Source organism: Episyrphus balteatus, chromosome 1 (assembly GCF_945859705.1).
Source record: "Episyrphus balteatus chromosome 1, idEpiBalt1.1, whole genome shotgun sequence".
Classification (NCBI taxonomy): domain Eukaryota; kingdom Metazoa; phylum Arthropoda; class Insecta; order Diptera; family Syrphidae; genus Episyrphus; species Episyrphus balteatus.
This window is the reverse complement of record NC_079134.1, coordinates 34,080,340-34,099,575: the sequence shown is the minus strand read 5'-3', so window position 1 is coordinate 34,099,575 and position 19,236 is coordinate 34,080,340. Positions and strand designations below refer to the sequence as shown.

General features: G+C 28.7%; 1 protein-coding gene and 1 long non-coding RNA gene across 3 annotated transcripts in view; one reads left to right on the top strand and one right to left on the bottom strand.

Annotated features, from left to right (window-relative positions):
• Positions 1-19,236, bottom strand: part of LOC129913896 (dorsal-related immunity factor Dif-like) — a 102,341-nt gene that overhangs the window by 68,708 nt on the left and 14,397 nt on the right. Inside the window, exon 1 of one of the 2 annotated variants that reach the window (XM_055992867.1) lies at positions 4,974-5,100. The exons of the other annotated variant lie outside the window; for it this stretch is intronic. The gene's annotated coding sequence lies outside the window, so the exon portion shown is untranslated. Of the gene's footprint in view, positions 1-4,973; positions 5,101-19,236 lie in introns of those variants that run through there. 2 annotated transcript variants of the gene reach the window in all.
• LOC129913989 (uncharacterized) lies at positions 5,179-10,152 on the top strand. Its single transcript, XR_008772125.1, has 3 exons — positions 5,179-5,610; positions 5,660-5,796; positions 10,002-10,152. It is a non-coding gene; the product is annotated as an uncharacterized LOC129913989 (long non-coding RNA).

Sequence of the window (19,236 nt, the reverse complement as noted above, 5' to 3'; positions counted from 1 at the left end):
TTCTTTAAAAATAAATTGTCACCATTATAATGATGATGTTTTGCGAGCACCTTTTTTAATTTTATAATTTTGTCCAGCCAAATTCGCACCCGTATGCTGACAGAGGGTTAATCATATATACAAGTTTTTGAAGTTTTCATATTCCATTCAGATAAGGATGAAAGTCTGAGGATAAGTCAGTAGTGCACAAGCACTTTTTTATTCCTAAGCAGAAGGGACGGATTGGCAAAAAAATCAGCAATAACAGTTAGAAATAATGTGAAGTATCATACGGCTGACTGACAAGCGGCGAATTTTAACGCCGCACAATGCGTTATTTTGGTCTAAAACCTGGCCATAAATATTTGGGCATATTTTCCACATCAAATAGGTACCAAATGACAAAAAAGTTATTCGGAAGGAAAAATTTCATTTTCTTGGTACAGCAAAAGTCACTTAAGTGCTTACACACTTACCTCCCGATTAGCGGGGAGAAAAAACAAATAATAACAATCATAAAATGCACGTACAATCCTGTGCTATAATTTTTCTTAAAATTAGTAATTTATTCTTTATTTTATTTTTTGACTCAAGTTGTTTCATGAAATAGTTTTTGAGAAATTAAGTTTTAAAGATGAAATTTAGAAAAAAAAATGTTTTCGTTATTTAATTGATTTTGTATAAAATTTTGCAATATTATGACATATTAATACCATTATTTAATGACCTGGTAGTTTTTAGTCAATTACTAAAGACTACATTCTAATAACTAAATATTAAAGTTCCTAAGAATTTAAAAAAAAACTGAAACATACTTTTTTCCAGAGAAACCATGGAAATTTGCATTAAAATTTTTGTTATATCTCAAAAATATTGTGTTCAAATTGTAGGTGTATTGGAGCCAAATTGACCAAGTTATGAGTATTTTAATATTTCGCTTACGAACGTTTAAGTCTAGAGTTCAAAACTTTAAATCGTTCTCCCCACAACTAATGCTTTCAAAGCCAGTTCACCTCATAACTTCAAAACTACTGCACCGATTCTTTTGAAATTTGGAACACTATTTCTTTCCATATTTTTAAAGGTATCCCTGGTATCAAAACATTATATTTATAAAAATCTATAAGGGTCGCTTTTGAGTAGTTTTTTTTTCAAGGGGTCTTTATTTTCGGGGGTGCAAACTTGGGCAAACTCTTGAATGCAAGATTGTTCTACATATCCATTAGTTTAATAATATATAGGCTATGCAATGTTGTGGCGTGTTGCGCTATTTTAAAAACACTAATGTTAAAAAAAAAAACAACGAGAAAAGTGCACATTTTTTAAGTGTGTACTTCAACCCCTCCGTATGAAAAAATTGAGTTCCATATACAATTAAATTTTTTAGAATACAATTCATACCTTGATTATATCCATACCAAAATTTTTCACCAAAATCACTGACGTTACAAAAAAAAAAAAACACTTAGAAAATTCATGTTTTTTTGTAATTGAAAAAAAAAAAAAATTCGTGTTTACCCAGCAAATAGTCGTTTATTTATTTGTGAGGTGGAGCTTTTCATGGAAAAGGGATGCACATTTGCATTTCCAGCCAGAAATAGACAAGAGTTTCGATCAAGTTCTTTCTGTTATTATGTATTCATATATTTTAACAACTCTTATAATTTGATTTGCTTTAAGTACGAACCAGTTCTAGGGGGGGGGGGGGACACGTGCCCCCGTGCCTCCCCCCTAGATCCACCGTTGGTAAGCATAACTGAAAAGGCTTAATGCTCAAGCTTACCCAGTTAAGGGTTCACTTCAATAGCTACGCGCAGTTTGCTGCCCTTCATGAGTCTCCAGTCTTCAGAGTGCAAGTCTACTGATACCTATGCTAGTCATAAAAACTGAGGAAGTGACCAATCACCAAATAACAGCGCATCTTACTTCCTGAGAACTTGCGGAAGTTCTTGAGAAGACAGAAATCAAACTACTCTTTGCTTTTAAAAGTGCAATAATACAAATTCTGCAGAGTAATTAAACACACCGAAAACTGGTTCGGGATATTGACTAGAGTGGAACGTGTTCCTATCCTAACTATCTAGGATATAAACCTAATTAAACCTCCTGCGCGTCATTCAGATTGTTGTAAATACCTCCTAATCTGCTTCGAACAACCTAAGAGATTTCTTGAAGCATTTATGACGTTTCCTTTAAATAATGTACTCAAATAAAAAGCCTATAAAAGAACCAATATGAACTCTTCTACAATTTCGGACAGTTGAAGGATCGTTTTACCAAGAAGAAATGGTTTGTCTTCTTTGTCTTCACAGAAAAGACACTTTAACATCTTCAAGGATACTGTCATATTTCTGTACGCTTGGTATTTTTTTCGATAAGCAATTCTTCAAGGAAATCCAAATTAATGAAGACATTTTTTTGCTAATCGAAATAAACACAAAATGTACAAATATGTGGCACTATTCTTGAACAGGTTAAAGTCTGTTTTCTGATAAGGCCAAGATGCGAAACCATTCAAAACAATTTATCCAAAAAAGTAAATTGTAAGTGGTATTGCTTGACTAACCGTGCCACATGCGGACAACTACTCTGTTCTACCTATGAAAAATTTAGGAAAAAATTTTTCCTTAGTTCCAGGCATATGATACGAAAACTGGACTTAGAAGAAGTAAGCTGTGGGGAAAACACTTTTATGTTTTGAACACTGGTCATAACTTCATCCAATCGACTTAAAATTTTGACACAATATTCTTGAGATATTATACTTTTAGGCAGTGTGTGAATTGGGTTAAATATTTAATCTCTGATAAATTTTTGACACTATTGAGGTGAATAAACAAATTTTCAGCTGTCAAAAATTTAATGGGCTCTGGGAAAGGGATAAGCAATTTTTTTTTTTTAATAAAAGAGTGTAGGTACGTCAAGAAAAAATAACATTCTTTGATATATTTCACTTTATTGATGATGAAAAAAATTGGAAATGCATGAGAATCAGAAAAAAAATTCACAGAAAAACGCGTGTTGGAAGTTTGTAGATTGTAAAAGTTTTTAACACCATTAATTCTTTTGTTTTGCAGCTTAAACAAAATTATTTAGCCACGTCTAAAATTAATTCCATTTTACACAGCTAAAGAGCATTTTAAATTTTTAACAGCTGAACATTTTTTAATTCACCTCAATTCAATTCACACACGGCCTTAGTTAAAAAAAAAAGTAATTCATAAGTTTCATAATGTTCAATTTAGTAGTCAAATTGGAACTTCTATAAATCGGAAACTCATGAAATTAGTATTTAGGACAAAAATAAATTTGAGGTATGACGACTTTATGAAGAAAGAAGGTCTATTGAGAAGTGACTTAAATCTCTCAACGATTCCTGCGAATAATTGGTCTGCAAAAATGGTACGAAACGTTAAGGTGAGATGAGCATTTATTGATAATGATACTTTTGGAGGCTTTGTCAATTCTTCGCAAGAGACCTTACCATTGAAAAAGTGTCTAAGTGGTGAAGGCTGGATGAACCCAGAATTTTTGGCACTAACTATTGCAGAACTGGTGCACAACGCGATTCAACAAGTTGTTTTCCTTATATTTCTTTGAATCCAGGTTTGAATATAAACAAAACATTCAAATACACCTGAATCTTTTCTCAATTATCTTTCAATAACAAGAATTGAAGGTCATATCGTGAACATACGCATGCCTTTTTAAGTTTTTAGAACTTTATGACTTGCTAAAACACATCAATGTTTTTCTTTCAATAAAAAACTTTGTTTAAAACTGAATTATAAATAAATAAAAAAAAACAGGTTTTTGACATTTTGACACATGTTATCTGATAAATGACATACACGTGAACATATAAAACGAGGCGGAATTTATTAATATATGTAAATAAATCTCAACTTTTCATTAACTTATATCAAAGCGGTCTTACTGTACCTATACATTTTGTTCAACAAACATAAAAGTGAAAAAAATATTGAAATACAAGTACCTATCTAATTTCACTTGTTGTTAATAAAACATTCAATTTCCTGTTTTTATTTTTTTGTTCTTAACATTTAATTGCATTAAATACAAGAAAAAAAATGATAATAATAAAAAATCTAACCAGCTTCTAAACAAAATGTTATACGAACCCTAGGTACCCAATACTTGTAAATTTAGCACATTTACGATGCGGCGTAGTTAAATTCCACGAATGAATTTATAATAAAAATAAAACACAAACAAACAAAAAAAATAAAGAAAATAAAAATTAAAAACAAAAACAACTTCAACCCCAGTTTGGTGTTCAGCCTTATAATAATAGATACTTTTTTTTTCTAACCTACACTTTGCAATGCAATAATGAATAAAAAAAAAATATATAATTATTATTAGTTCATTTCACATCATAAACGACTTTTAGAGTGATATTGTGTGTTTGATGCTCTAAGTAGTTAGCAACTTGCATCCCACAAATACTCTCGTATAAAATAAATCTTTTTCAATTCAAACTTTAAAACTGGATTTTTTCTCAATAAGTTTAAATAAAATTAAAAAAGAAAAAAAAAAACGACATAAAAAATAAACAAAACAATCTCAAAGATAGACAAAAAAGAAAAAGAAAATAAAAAAAAAAAAAACTATCTCAAACGTTTCACATGCTGTTTACGAGATACAATCTAACAGGTTTTATAATTATTTTTTTTTAGTATTTTTGTTAATTTTTTTTTAATTTTCACAGATTAGAAAAAATAAATTCAAAGCTTTTAAAAAAAATCTCAAAACACAGCAAAAACAAAAAACTGCAACAAAGAAGCGCCAAATCTTTATCACTTCCTTTTTTTTTTTGATTTTATAATTCACTGTACATTTTTTTATTTTATTTAATTTAAATTTTTATATAATTTTATATTTTTTTTTTTTAATTTCAAACAACAAAAAAAAAAAACACTTAATTATTAGCTAGCGAAGCGAGTAGCAAAAAAAAAATAATAATAACATACAGGCAGGCAACAAAACGATCACTCGCGATCGGTGGGGTTAATTGCTTCAAACAAAAAAATAATAACAAATAATTGTATCTTTAATCATTTGCAAGGGGAAAAAGATACAAATTAAAATTTTTAATAAAAAAAAAAAACTTCACTACTATCACTTGATGATTTTTCAATTTTTTTTTACAAAAATTTCAAAAAAAAAAAAAAACAAATCACAGAATATTATTTTTCTGATCGCGTCTCAATCGCACTAAAGCCGATCACTGTGCGAGCAAATAAAAATCTAAAAAAGTTTAACTTCGAATCGAGTCTAGAAAAAAAAAAAAAAGTTGTATATACACATGGAAGAGCCCCAGCTGCTCCATGAAGATCTGGAACGAAAACTGAAAGTTAAAAACATTCCAATCAAACATAAGCTTGAAGCAGAGGAAAAATTTTTTGTAGCAGCCAGAGTAGGAATAGGAACTGACTACTGCTGAAAGTATTGTATAGCTGCTTGCTCACAGATACAGCTCACTGCGAAACATTATAATTTTTTTTTTTCTTTCAGTTTTGTTATTTGCTTATTTTATTCCAGTTTTTCTGTGACGTAAGTCGACGAGAAATATACAGACGAAATTAACATTAAAAGATAGAAGAGAAGGTAATCGTACTTTTGTTTGTAGATTGAACTTTTATATGACTTTTTAAAGGTAGTACTAAGAAACAAAAAAGCCTCTTTGGAATGATGGCGCGTGGTAGCTCATATATAGGTACCTTTAAGATGCAGAAGCTTGCTTGGAAATGTTTAACCAAGTTTATAAAGAAACCAAACGAATATAATATTCAGGTAGGTACCTACTTACTAACTGTTGGAAATTTAATACGACAACAGAATAAAGAGATGGAGAGATAGAAATCGAAAGGGAATCATGAGTAATACAATAATTTGCAGACAACAGACTTTTTTTTTTTGTTTATCGCAGGTGGATTAACCAGGTATAGGGTGACAATACAAAAAAAATTAGATACAGATATGTTTTTTGTTTTTTTTTTTTTAACTTTTTTTGGTTTAATAAGAAAAAAATGATAAACTACTGTTTTTTTTTAATAATTAAACTGATTACACATGAATTTATTATTTAATATTATCATCTTGTTTTGAAAGAACCCAGGAAGATCTATTAAACCTTCATAGAACAGCTTTAATTTAGCTTGGTTTTTAAGATAGATATAAAAGATCAGTAAGCTTATCGATTTTACAGAAAAAAAAAAACCGTACAGTCAAATTTTCGACCATTAACTAGTGCCAAATGCAATTCAGTTAAAATTAAAAATAAGACATTTTTAGATTTTTGAGATTTAGTTTTAAAAGATTAGTCATTTGATAAAGCTGATATATTGCGAAATTTTGTCGACCACGTTTGTGAGGTCCATACATAGCAAGCTTTTTCTTTTTAAAAAAATTCACAAAAAATTTCGACTTCTTCAATTTAAATAATTCCTAGCATTTATAAAATTACGGCTCCAGAGTGAATATTTTCTCAGATCGGTGAAAACAAACGATAATTTCGTTGTTTTCATGATATTGACGGTTATTTTTTAATGACTAAACATTTTTCAAAAGATATTTACATAAAAATTACCGATTTTTAAGGAAAACACTTCAAAACTACCTGCGATTTATCGATATTTTTGTGTGGAAACATTGAAAATTGATTCGGCACGGGTAAATATAATGATGCGGAGATTTGAAAATTTGGGAATAATTTTTAAAAATTTATTTAGAAACTTTTGAGCCCGTTTACATTTTGAAATGCAGCCTTTTTCAAAATAAGGGACGCTCTAGCGGACTGGGTTTGATTTGTGGAACTTAAGGAATTTAAATCCAAATTCGAAAGAAATGAAGACGTCACGGTTTTGAGATATACCTAAGATGTTCAAGATTAACTTTTATTTTCGAAACGTGATAACATAGATTTTTTTTTTTTACTTCGGTTTCGAATAAAGAATATTTTCTTGTTTAAGAATATAAACATTTATATTTAAATCTAAGACCGAACACCTTTTTGATAAAAACTTAGCTTAATTTTTTTGCTTTAATACTGTTTTTTTTAAAAAAAGGCAGCTTCAGTGTACCCAATGTCAAGAAGAAAGAAATGGACGTGCAAATGATTTTTGACGGCAAAAAGGATCAAATGCACCGTACGTATTTTCGTCCGTCTGTACATCGATCTGGGATATAAACGGATGTATAAATTTGCTTGAAACTTTGTAAAGATGATTTTTCCTTGATTCCTTCTTTTAAACGAATAGCTCCAACCAACGTTTTCGGAACATTGGAATTTTCTTAAGAACAGTTCTTACGATTTTTATTAAATTTGGTGTACGTAATAGTCTTAGAGCCGTTTGCTGAATCGAAACTTAAGCATGTAGGTTCTATACATAAAGCCTTATGTGACAGTTTACGCAGAGGAAAAAGTAGGGAATAAGAGTTCAAAGTCAGCATGACTTTCACTTTGTTCGAACCAGGACTAGATCCATCTCTGTTGGACCAAAAGAGCAACAATGTTTTTCATTGGAAAACACTTTTTCTGCTTCTTTAAATTTATCGACAAAATGTTTTCTGTTTATTTCATTCTGAAAAAATACATAGATATTTACTACCGGGCTGCGTGAATAATGGTCCAGAGATACGATAAATGAATATAATGTTGTCATATCAATAATATTGATTCAGTAGATTCGTACATATGTATACGCAAGGCTTCTTTTGGATTCAGAGAATTTTTTTTTTTGATTTTGCGTAAAATTCTCCATACCTCCAACTGGTACCTCACTTTTATCTCAAGTAGTAACTAAAGCAAATTATTAGGGAACCCGGCCGAACAGCTCTGATTTTGTCGATTTTTTTTAAACGTAGGTAATTAAAAATACTTTAAAGTCTATAGATTAAAAATTGCTGATGTTGCCGTATTGTTTTTTTAAATTAAAATTAAATTTTTTTTTAACAAAAGCATTTTTTTTTACTTAAATTTTATAAAACAAATGATAGCAAAAGATTCTCTAGGTAATTTAAGGAAAAAAAATATAAGGTAGTAAGGAACAATCTTTCACTGTTTAAACGATAAATGCAATTTTGTCACAATCTGACTTCAAACACAAAAAAAATATTTTGAAAACAACGGCAACACCAACAATATTTTAAAATACATTTTTAAAAAGCCAGAAGCTCATTCTTATCTCTTAAATTTAAATCCACTAAATTTAATTAAGATTTTTTGAAAAAATAATCCTCAAACTCAGAATAAACAAAAAAATGTTATTAAAAAAATTTAAAATGACTTTTTTCCAAACTTTTTCTAATAAAATATGAATTTATTTTAAACAAATTTTTGCCCATAAATATTATCAGTTGAATTCCGAAGCAGGAATGGTAATATATGTATATCACACTTTTGAAAAAAAAAAAAAAATTAAAAATTACTTCAGTTTCAATAGGTTTTTTTTTGATAAAAACTGAATTTTTGCATTGAAATAATTGATTTTCTCAAAGATTTTTCAAATAAGAACTTTAAACTTTTGCTATTTAACTTTCAACAATAAGGGCTATTGAATAAATTAAAACTACTTTATATTTAAATGTTGAACTTTAAAAAAAAAATAAGTTAAATTGTTTTTCAAAAAAGTTCTTCGAAAATGAAATACTTTTTAATTTTTTTCATAAACTGTAACACATATTGACATTTTCTTTTATAATTTCAAATCAAAATAAATCTGGCCTAAAAAATTTGAAAATAAATGCATTTTATATTAAGAAAAAGTTTTAAAAACTACATGTTAAAATTTTGTCAATAATTTCAAAAATCTAAGTTTAATTACCAATCTCTCAAAAGCCCTTCATTCAATTAACTTAATTTTAGTTTGACAAATGTATATTTAAATATTGTAGGTGTTGCCGTTGTGTTCAAGTATTTTTTTTTTGTGTTTGAAGTCAATTAATAAGAAAACTGCATCTATCGCTTGAACGATGGAAGATTGTCCCTCACTCCTTTATATTTTTTTTCCTCGAATTTTCTAGACAATCTTTTGGCATCAAATAAATTATGAAATTTAAGAAAATTTTTTTTTGTTCACAAAAATCTTCAATTAAATTTAAAAAATCAAAACAGCAACACCGGCAATTTTTAATCTATAGACTTTAAAGTATTTTTAATTACCGACGCGACGTTTGAAAAAAAAGATCATCAAAATCTAAGCTGTTCGGCCGGGTTCCCTAATATTGCCAATTTTTGAGCTTTAGTTACTCCACTAATATTGTTTTTGAGAAAAAAAAAAATCAAAAAAATTTGCATTTTTGAATGCAAAATGATTTAAATAAAACGTGAGAACCAAATAAGCATCATAGAAAAAATATGTTAAAGTTTTGCTGAATCATTGATGAAACCGGTGTAATGCTCATCAAATTCACAATCAAGTCAACTTAAATGTTAACATGATTGTCATCATCACAATTTTTGCATTGCATAGAAAAAGAGACTTAATTGAAAAAAATGAATAAAAATCCCCTTTAAACAAGTGAAGTTGAAATTCTAATGAAATAAAACACAACACAAACCACAAATTTGATTGTCTACCATTTTTCATATGAAATCAATAATATTGTTAATATTGTGTCATACAGTCCAATAGTTCAGAATCCAGATAATGCTAATGATTGTCACTCTTATAACCTTTTTTTTTTCGTTCTGATTATAATGTTTGGGTGTTAATTCTGTCTACCGTTTAACATATTGTCACAAATGTTATGGTTTTAATCATTTATCGGAGCGTGTGTAGATACCCATTTTATATTTAACCAAATAGAAAGAATACAACAAAAAAAAATATCAAATTTGGATAAAGTTTCCGCCATTAATAAAATCTGTGTTTTTTTTTCATTTTGTTTCAATTCAAGTTTCTTTGGTTTTTTTTTCTATATTCCAAACAAATACAAACATAAAAAAAGAATCACACTTGTATTCAACAATAATTTTCAACTTTGTATTTCTCTAGATTGATACCGATGATGTTGATGATGATCGGACGAGTTGTTGTGAAGCTAGCTGTAGGTTATGCTAATTATAGCTGGAATGATTGTGGCTATAAGGAAACAGGAACGGAATGAGGGTTTAAATTTGTTGGGGCTCTTGGAAAACTGCAATTTTTATTTGCAAAAAAAAAAAACCTATTTTTTGAGACAAACTAAAAATGCAGTTTTGTTAAAAAAAATTGATCATGAAAAATACAAGATATTATACAATTATATACAATTTTGGGTATTTTCAGAATATCAGAAAAGATTATTTAGTTTGATATATTTTTTAGCGATGAATAATGAATATCTTCTATGAAAAGTTGAAGATTTTCAAGAGGAAAAAATTGTTACACATACGCCACAGTGACCCTTATAAATATTAGTTTATAAGATAGGCTAGATTTTGTACAGATTTTTTTATTTTAGAGCTAAGATATCAAATTAAAGCATCTAAAATCTTAATTCAAATGTACATTAATTTATAGGCGCCTAGTTCAAAAACCTTTTATGCCAATTCAAAGTTCCGCTCGGTGCTGCATTTACAAATACATTTAATTATACCTTCCAGGCTTCCAGTTACGCGATTATTTACTTAGAAATTTTATATTTTCACATAATTTAATATGCAATACTTAGAAAGAAGGAAAAAAATAATCATTCTTATGGAAGCATCAGAGATCAATTTTCTATAGAAAAAAAAATTGACTTAGAACACTCTTCAATATTACTTGACACGATCATTTAAGTAAAGTGTTGCCAATTTTTTTTTTTTTATCTTGTAGTGCAATATTGCGGCATACGTCGACCCTTCCATATCGAGTGCTGAACTAAAAACAACGTGAAAGGGTTGCCGCCCCATATACAAACAGGAGTCAGGGTTGCAATGTGTTGAAAATTGAGTATTTTTGTAACCTTATCGAGTTTGAAGTTCTACATTTTAAGGTGACTAAAAAATTATAAAAGATTTACTTATTATGTTCTTCATTATTTTTAACAACGGCAACGCAACAAATAACACATTAGCTTAAAGCAAACATAGTTTTAACTTTGTATTGGTTCTATAGAGCTTCAGATGGAATGTGGCAAAACAGATGGAAAAAAAAAATTATCGATAGGTTGAATATTTTATTTGCATTTTATTGTATTATTCTATTTATGGATTTTGTTTATAACTTGTTTAGCAACCAAAAGAAAAATAAATGAATTGTGAAAGGAAAAGAAAAAGAAAATGAAAAGAACAGAAATTTTGGAATTGTTTATTTATTTCTTCCAGTCTTTTGATGGAGAAATGTTTATAAATTTATTTGTTCTGTATTTTAACTTTAAAAGATTAATTTATTATTATTTTCACTACCTAAGGTACATACCGTATGGTGTTTTTTTTCGTTCGCTACATAGACAAGATATTATTCCCTTGGGGTTATGACTTTACTATTTTAGTCTCAAACAAAGATTTCTGATATGTGTTTTAAAATGATTTTTTTTCTATTCGCCATTTTGCACAGTGGTTCAAGTTGTATATAAGGAAAGAAAAATAATTTAATATAATTTGGCTAACTTTAATAAATTTGTACTTTTTATACATTTACAAATTAGGAGTCTAAACATTTAGAAATACAGAGTTTATTGTTTTTTCACTCTAATCCGACGATATATAATGGATCAATTCTTCAAATTAGAAACAACACATTGAAAATATTCATTAAAATACGCAAAATTAGGGACTAGAAGAAGAATTGAACAAGTAGCGTAGTTAGACAGACACCTAAAGGCCCAGGGACAAAAAATTTCAAAATGTAGTTTTGTTGTTGATGTTGAGTTTGGTTTTTGGAAACAAGAAAAAGACAAACAAGAAAAAGAAAAAAAATTTTGAACAATATTTTATAATTTATTTTTTTATGTACGACTATTTTTAAGGGACAGTCACTTGAAAAACCTCAACCAATTTGGACTTTTTTTTTTAATTTTAATTTTGTATTATTTAATGGTAAATTTTGTCAACTAGTGTACAGTACATCTACGATCAAAAATACACATAGGCAAGTATATGACCTAACGAAATAGCAAAAATTGTTTTTCTCAAAAACTTCTCTAATGATATTAATTTCACTGTGCAAGTTCTTTCAAAAAAATGCTTATAATTATTGAAAAAACTTCCGAAAAAAATTTTGTTCGAAGTCGTACCGATAAATCGAAAAACTAATTATGCCAATCGATTTCTCAGGTCCGAAATAGGGGGAAACAGTCAACAGCGCACTTGTCAAAGATTTCGACTTGCACAGTGTTTTTAAAAAACTGGACTTTGGCAAATAAGTTACTACCTACTTTATTAAATAAAAAAAAATTACTATTATTACGGTTAGTGTAATAGAAAGGTTTTCTGAATTCCTGACTTTCTCCTAAATGAATTACATAAATTATTTTAACGAAAATCTATATACTGAAGGATTTGTGCAGCATTTGTGTCCTGACTTTCTCCTAAATGAATTACATAAATTATTTTAACGAAAATCTATATACTGAAGGATTTGTGCAGCTGGGCCATTCCAAAATAACGGATAGGTCATATTGACGCTTATGTTTCCAGATCTTTTTTCTAGAAACTTGGTGGGTCTTAAGGTTTCATGATATATGTAGTTTCACGAAAAACTAATTAAATGTAGCCAAATTATTCCTAGATAAAGACGGTAACGGAGAAGACGCGTCCACTACCATCTTTATCTGTGAATGATTAAGATACTTTTAATTAGTTTTTCGGAGCCGTTAAGACCTACCAAGTTTCAAGAAACAAGGAACTGCTTCTTAAACGAGGTAACCCAATTTTTTTGGAATTTTTTCTAGTCGCTTGTATTCTTATAAAAATGGTCGCACTGAAAATTTAAAAAATAGATTTTATAGCTCCAAAACTCTCTAGTTTTGAGATCTTACAATAAAACAAGTTTTCAAGCAAAGTTCTCCTATCCAGCCTAATGAATACCGATAAAAACTTTTTTTTTCGAAATTATTCCGGTTCTTTCTTTGTCGTCTGAAAATTTGGAAAAATTCTTTCCAAAATTGAGGGATTTTGACTATGAATTCTTTAACAAAAAGATTGTTTTTACAGTTTTTTTTATGCATTTCTTTTCTGTACCGTCTATCATACCCGTATTTAAGTGGGGGGAGGGAGGGGGGAGGAAGGGTTATGGGGTTTAACCCCCCCCCCACTTGTTTTTTTTTTTCAGAAATTCAAAAGATATAGTATAAACAAATACAAGTCTAATATGTTTGTTTGTGTATTTAAGTAATTTAATTACCTATCTAAAAATCTCCCTAAAAGTCTCTACCAATTTCGTATCGTTAAAGAAGCTCTCGATGAAGTTTTTATAAGGAAAAACAACAATTTTGTGGTCCATTACAACGTTTGGTAAGGGATTTTTCAAAAAAACTAGTTTTTACCTCTTTGATCGTTTCCTAAAGCACTATGTAAACACCTTAAAAATGTTCTTTTAAGAACCCTTTCGAATAAACTATACTTTTTCAAAGAGTTGCTGAACTCGAATCCGAAGACAAAAATATTCTATCACATCTTGTTTTTGAAAAATTACCGTTAAATCTATTTAAGTCTTTCCGAAATCTTATCCTTTTTATTTCAGAGAGTGTAGTAGGTACCTATGTGAAGTACTTAGCTCATATGCCAAACAACTTGGATTATTTAAAATTTTTATTTTTAACTATTTCCGATTTAATTTAGAACTTGATTGATATAATAATAAAATTGATATATTTTTTGCTACAAAATTTCAGTCCGAGAAAAATTTAATTTTTCAATGTTTTTATATATAAAATTGTACGAATTAATTTTCTGTATAAAGCCTAATAATGGTTCAAATTTATTTCTTCAAAAAAATTTTCTTCCTCGCTAACGCTCGCAATTTATAAACAAACAACTTATCACTCTTTGTACCAATTTAAGATAGAGATGCCGCCGAATATTCAGCCATTTTATATGCGGTACATTCTTAAATTCTTCTACTTAATTTCTCTCCTAAAAAATACTTTAAAAGGATATTGGCAAGTTTTTCGTTTTGACACAGTTCTAATGACCATTTTCTTTAGCGGAATTAAGAATCGACTGCAGTTAGGTACATATAGTTGATAAAACATTTTTGTGATTCCTAAAAACAATTTGTTGGGTCTGATTTTTTTTTTCTTTTTTCTTTAACTTATAAGATCTAAAATTTGTATCCACGATCCCAATTTATCTACAATATTTAACCTAAACTGTAATTCAATATGAGTGCAATCCACATCAAAGGTGATTTCTGTTGCAAAATATTATAATTAAACAACCCTATATCCTTGACATTTCTAGGTAACTACATATTTTTTTTACTTTAGTTTTTAACTATTTTTGTGTATTAATCAAAATATACATCCGTTTGTTAATTTTAATTTTGAGAAAATCCCGAAAAACGATCGAATTTCAAAGCAAAACAAATTAAATAAAATAACTTTGAAAAAATTATCTCGTTCCGTGTCTTTCTTCCAATATTAATATCAAAAGCTGTGCCAGCCTTGTATTCCATAATTCCAATGCTATTTCCAGTCGTAAAGTGTAATCAGCAAAAACCATGAGGCAGGAAAGCACGATCAATGATGCAAGAAGTTGTTTGTTATCTCATGGTTCATATATGCTCTCTTGTCCGCCGAACGAAGTGGACAACAAAACAAATAAAAAAAAAATATTAAAAAAAACACACACACATAAAATCATTGCTGAAGATTATTGCTCTTTCTTTTGTACACAGGGTGTTTTTTTCTATATCTTTCTGTATTTTAAAATCTAATCAACAGGGACTAATAAAATTAAATATCTTATATTTTGAAATTTTTTTTAACGATAAAGAAAAAATCTGTTAAAACTTTGAATGAAAGATTAAAACTTAAATCAAGGCTTTAAAACGCATTGAACTCTTCTTGCGTTAAAAATTTAAAATTTCATGCAATAAAATTTTGGAATAAAATTCTTTATATCACATAAATTTTAATTCAACGAAAAAAAAAACACCCTTTACTAAAATTTAATGACAACTTGAGTAAAAAATAAATGCCACAACCACAATATACTGTAATATGACTTTGCTGTTTTGATCGCAACGCATCACCAGCACGACTCGACTACAACAACTCAACTATCCCCACAGCACGGCTATTTATTTTTAAGTGATTCATCAACAATTCGGGGAATCCATCGTTGGAACTTGATATTTTTGATGTGATTGCGTGAAAGTTTAGCATATTGAAATACAAAATTTTATTTATTTATTAATCCACGTTGTCCAATAACATTGCGTTATCGGCATAAAGTTTTAATTTTGTCCGAATTTGTGTTTGTGTATGATGCGTAGCAGAATGTAGCATAGCAAAATGATAAACATTTTGAGCAGAGGTTTTTTGGAAATACGAATGGTTTTGAGTTTTTTTTTTCTTGAACAGTTTTCAACTATTCCATTTCGGTCTTTTTATTCATGTTAACTAAATTATTTTATGGAATTGCGCTTCAGGACGACTTTTGGAGTCGAAGCAATTAGTCAACCGATGAGATCGAAGGACAATATTTGGAATATAGAATTCCTACCACAAAAGCTGTAAAATTAAAATCAAGCTCATCTGTAAACATTATAATAATAGTTGACATTTAGTTAAAAAAAAGCGTGGAAATATCCGAATAACTACAACTTCTATGTTCAAGGATAATCATTAAAAAAAAAAAACAGAATTATAAATAGATCTTTATTTTTCATTCATGTGTACATAAAATGTATATTTGGATAAATTTTCTTTCTCATAATTGAATTATATGTTTACCTTCAGATAATGAGCAAAAAGCTTTACACAGGAAGGAACTTTGAGAAAGTTGTTTGAAATTAAAATCAATTGTTTCTAAGAATTTTAATTTAACTTGCTTCTTGTACGTTTAAAAAAAAACCTTTCATTCCTTATTAAGCAGTGCACTAGATTTTCTTAAGAATTATTGTTTTTAACACTAATATAAAATGTTCAAAAATAGAAAATTAGTTGAAATATTCAAAGTTTGTGAAGAACAAGGTTTCAAACAAGGCAAAAATGAAAATGTATAAACTACCTAGATTACCAAAAATATACCAATGAATCTCAGCTTTCTCAAGTTTTTTGAAAAAAAAAAAAACTTAAAAACTAAATTTCTCAGTTTCGTTTAAGGTTGTGAACACAGTAATTTGGAACCTCGTTATCGATCCTTCTAAAGCAAAACTTATAAAAATTACATTGTTCTTTTTGGAGTATTCAAATAATCAAAAAAAAAAAAATCATAGAAGCAGCTTACAATACAAAACTATAGCATTTTTAGGCAAATTTGGTAAAACATATAAATTAAAACAAAAAATAAAAAAACAATTTTACAAATGAATTTGAGCAAAAAATATTTCAATCGATATACACTGCGCGTCACTTAAATAGAAACAACAATTTTTCTGTAGAAAATAGCGATTGGCGCTTTGGTGAGGTAACTTAGATTTTTGGTTTTGCATTTTCAAAGAGGAACTTTTAACAAACAATGTTGTAAAAACAAAAAAACCAAAACAGAAATCGTATGGCTACTAGTTGCGTTTTTTCGCATTACTTCACAAAAAACAATGTTTTTTTGCGTCACTTGAATAGAAACAAGCTCTTAAATTAGATAAAAATGATGAAAAATCATGGACAACACTAATTTTAGTAAAGCAGTATTAAACTTTGACATTATTTGCACATTATAACCAATTATGGGCTACGAGCTACCATTAGGCACCCCAGAAAATGCATAAATAGAAGCTAACATTGGAAATGCACTTGCACCATGCAAAATCGCGAAAGATATTGGAAATTTTACCAAATTTGGATGAGAATATTTTTAAAATATCGTAAACTAGTGATTGAATAAAAAAATAAGACAGGTGAGACCCAAATCAAGAGCAGAGAAAAAAATAATTTAAAAACTAGCTGCAATTCCCTTCCCTTTGCCGCTAAAATCGGTCAAAAACGTGGTGTTAGTGCGATGGTAATGTATTGGTTTGTTCCATCACGGAAGTTATAAAATGTGCACAACATTAAAAAAGCCTCAAAATGCAAAATAACAACATTTTAAGTTCTACTCAGATTACAAAAAAGTTAGCTATTTTATAGTTGCATTCGAACTGAAAAAAAGTTAGGTAAAGAGTGGTTTTTTAAAAAGGAAAACATACTAACTCAGATGGACCATGTTAATATTAGTCCTATTTCATTGGTTTATGAAAGAATAACTTTTATCGCATCGCCACCAAAGGGCACTAAAATATGTTATAGTAATTCGCTTTGTTTTTATGATGTGCAATAGCAAATTTGAAGCTTCACGCTTCGAAAAAAGATGCAAACTTTTACAAAGAAATAATGGTAGAAGCTCTTGGCAAGTTTAGGAACGTGGAAGAACAACCGTCTCAGAGATTGGACAAGGATAGTTCCAGAAAAAACAACGCAATAGAAACAAAACAGATGCATTCCGGATGAAAACGAAAGTTTATTTCACTTATTCAATCCTTAAATTGTAGAAAATGTCATTTTCTTAATTTGTAAGAAGTTACCAAACACTTTTACCACTTTCTCCAATTAGGTCCACGATTGTTTACAGTGCAAGTGCATTTTCAATGTTAAATTCTATTTATACATTTTCTGTGGTGCCTAATGGTAGCTAATAGCCTATAATTGGTTATAATTTGCAAACAATCTCAAAGTTTAATATTGCTTTACTAAAATTAGTGTTTTCCACGAATTTTCATCATTTTTATCTAATTTAAGAGCTTGTTTCTATTCAATTGACGCAAAAAAACACTGTTTTTTGTGAAGAAGAAAAATTGTTGTTTCTATTCAAGTGACGCGCAGTGTATGAGCTATTATTATTTCATAAATTGGATTATTTCATAAAAAGGTTAATATTGCGGCTGCTGTTCATATGAATTTGTGTAACTCTGGCAAAAAATCTAAATTCACCAAACAAAAAAAAAAAAAATAATCAGGGGCGGCAAAAATTGGTTCTGCCCCTGCGGCAAAAAACAACGCCACTGTTTCTGCTTTAATTTTCTTGAATAAGTTTTTTTTTTAAGGGCCAATTTTTCAATAGTCAGTTAAACAGTCAGTTAGTACTTATTCCAAAGGATAGACAAAAAATAAATTTTTCAACAAGCAGATATAGCTTATTCCTAAGAATAAAACTATCTGCTTCTTTCAGAGACGAATAAAAATTATTCTAAGGAATAATCTCAACAAAAATATTGTGTCAGTTGTCAAAGCTGTCTTGAAAGAATTTTGAAAAAAATACAGTGGAACACAAGAAAACAAAAACAATCATGAATAAAAATGAAGTTTAATTTTAAATATTTTTGAATTTGACAATTTTGTTTTGTTATTCTGTAGAATAAATTATTCTTGATTGAAAAATTCAATGTTTTTATCTGATTGTTTATGAGCCTAATAACTTTATTCGTCAAACTGTTAACAGACTGTTTATTAGAAGATTGAAAAATTGGCTCTAATTTTTATAAACTTATTCCTAATATACCAGCTTAGTTTTTAGTTGTGGGCAAATGATTGAAAAATTGGCAGTTATGGCTCTCAGAAATTGTAGCTTCACACAAAAGTGTGCACTTCAACTATAAAATAAATCCGTTTGAAAAATAATGTCTTTTGATGTAGTTTTCAAAAACCTTTAGAGGTCCAGTATATTTTTTAATTCAAATAGATACACACACCTACAAACATTAAATCAACGATTTTGCCAATAGATTGTTGTAACCGAAACAAATTGTTTGAACACATCGCTAATTTCATTTCCATTGAAATATGTGTCTTCACCACCAAAATAAGCTTCACTGTCCGCAAAAAAAAAATAAATAAATAAATAAATAAATAAAACCACCAAAATGTACATGTGCATTGTGCACATTTTGCATCTCTTTAAACAAAAATTAAATACAAAGCCAAAATGTTCTATTCTGTCCTCATTGTCAATCAATTTAATTATTCTAAAAATTGACACAAAGACTTTTTGTGCGGAAAAACCCACTCATTTTTAAGTGAAAATTGCATCGTTATCGTAATGGTTTAAAAATATTATGCACATTAACATTATGCTTTCCCAGAATGATCGCATGCAAAAGAAGCATTTTTTCAAAGTCGTTTTAT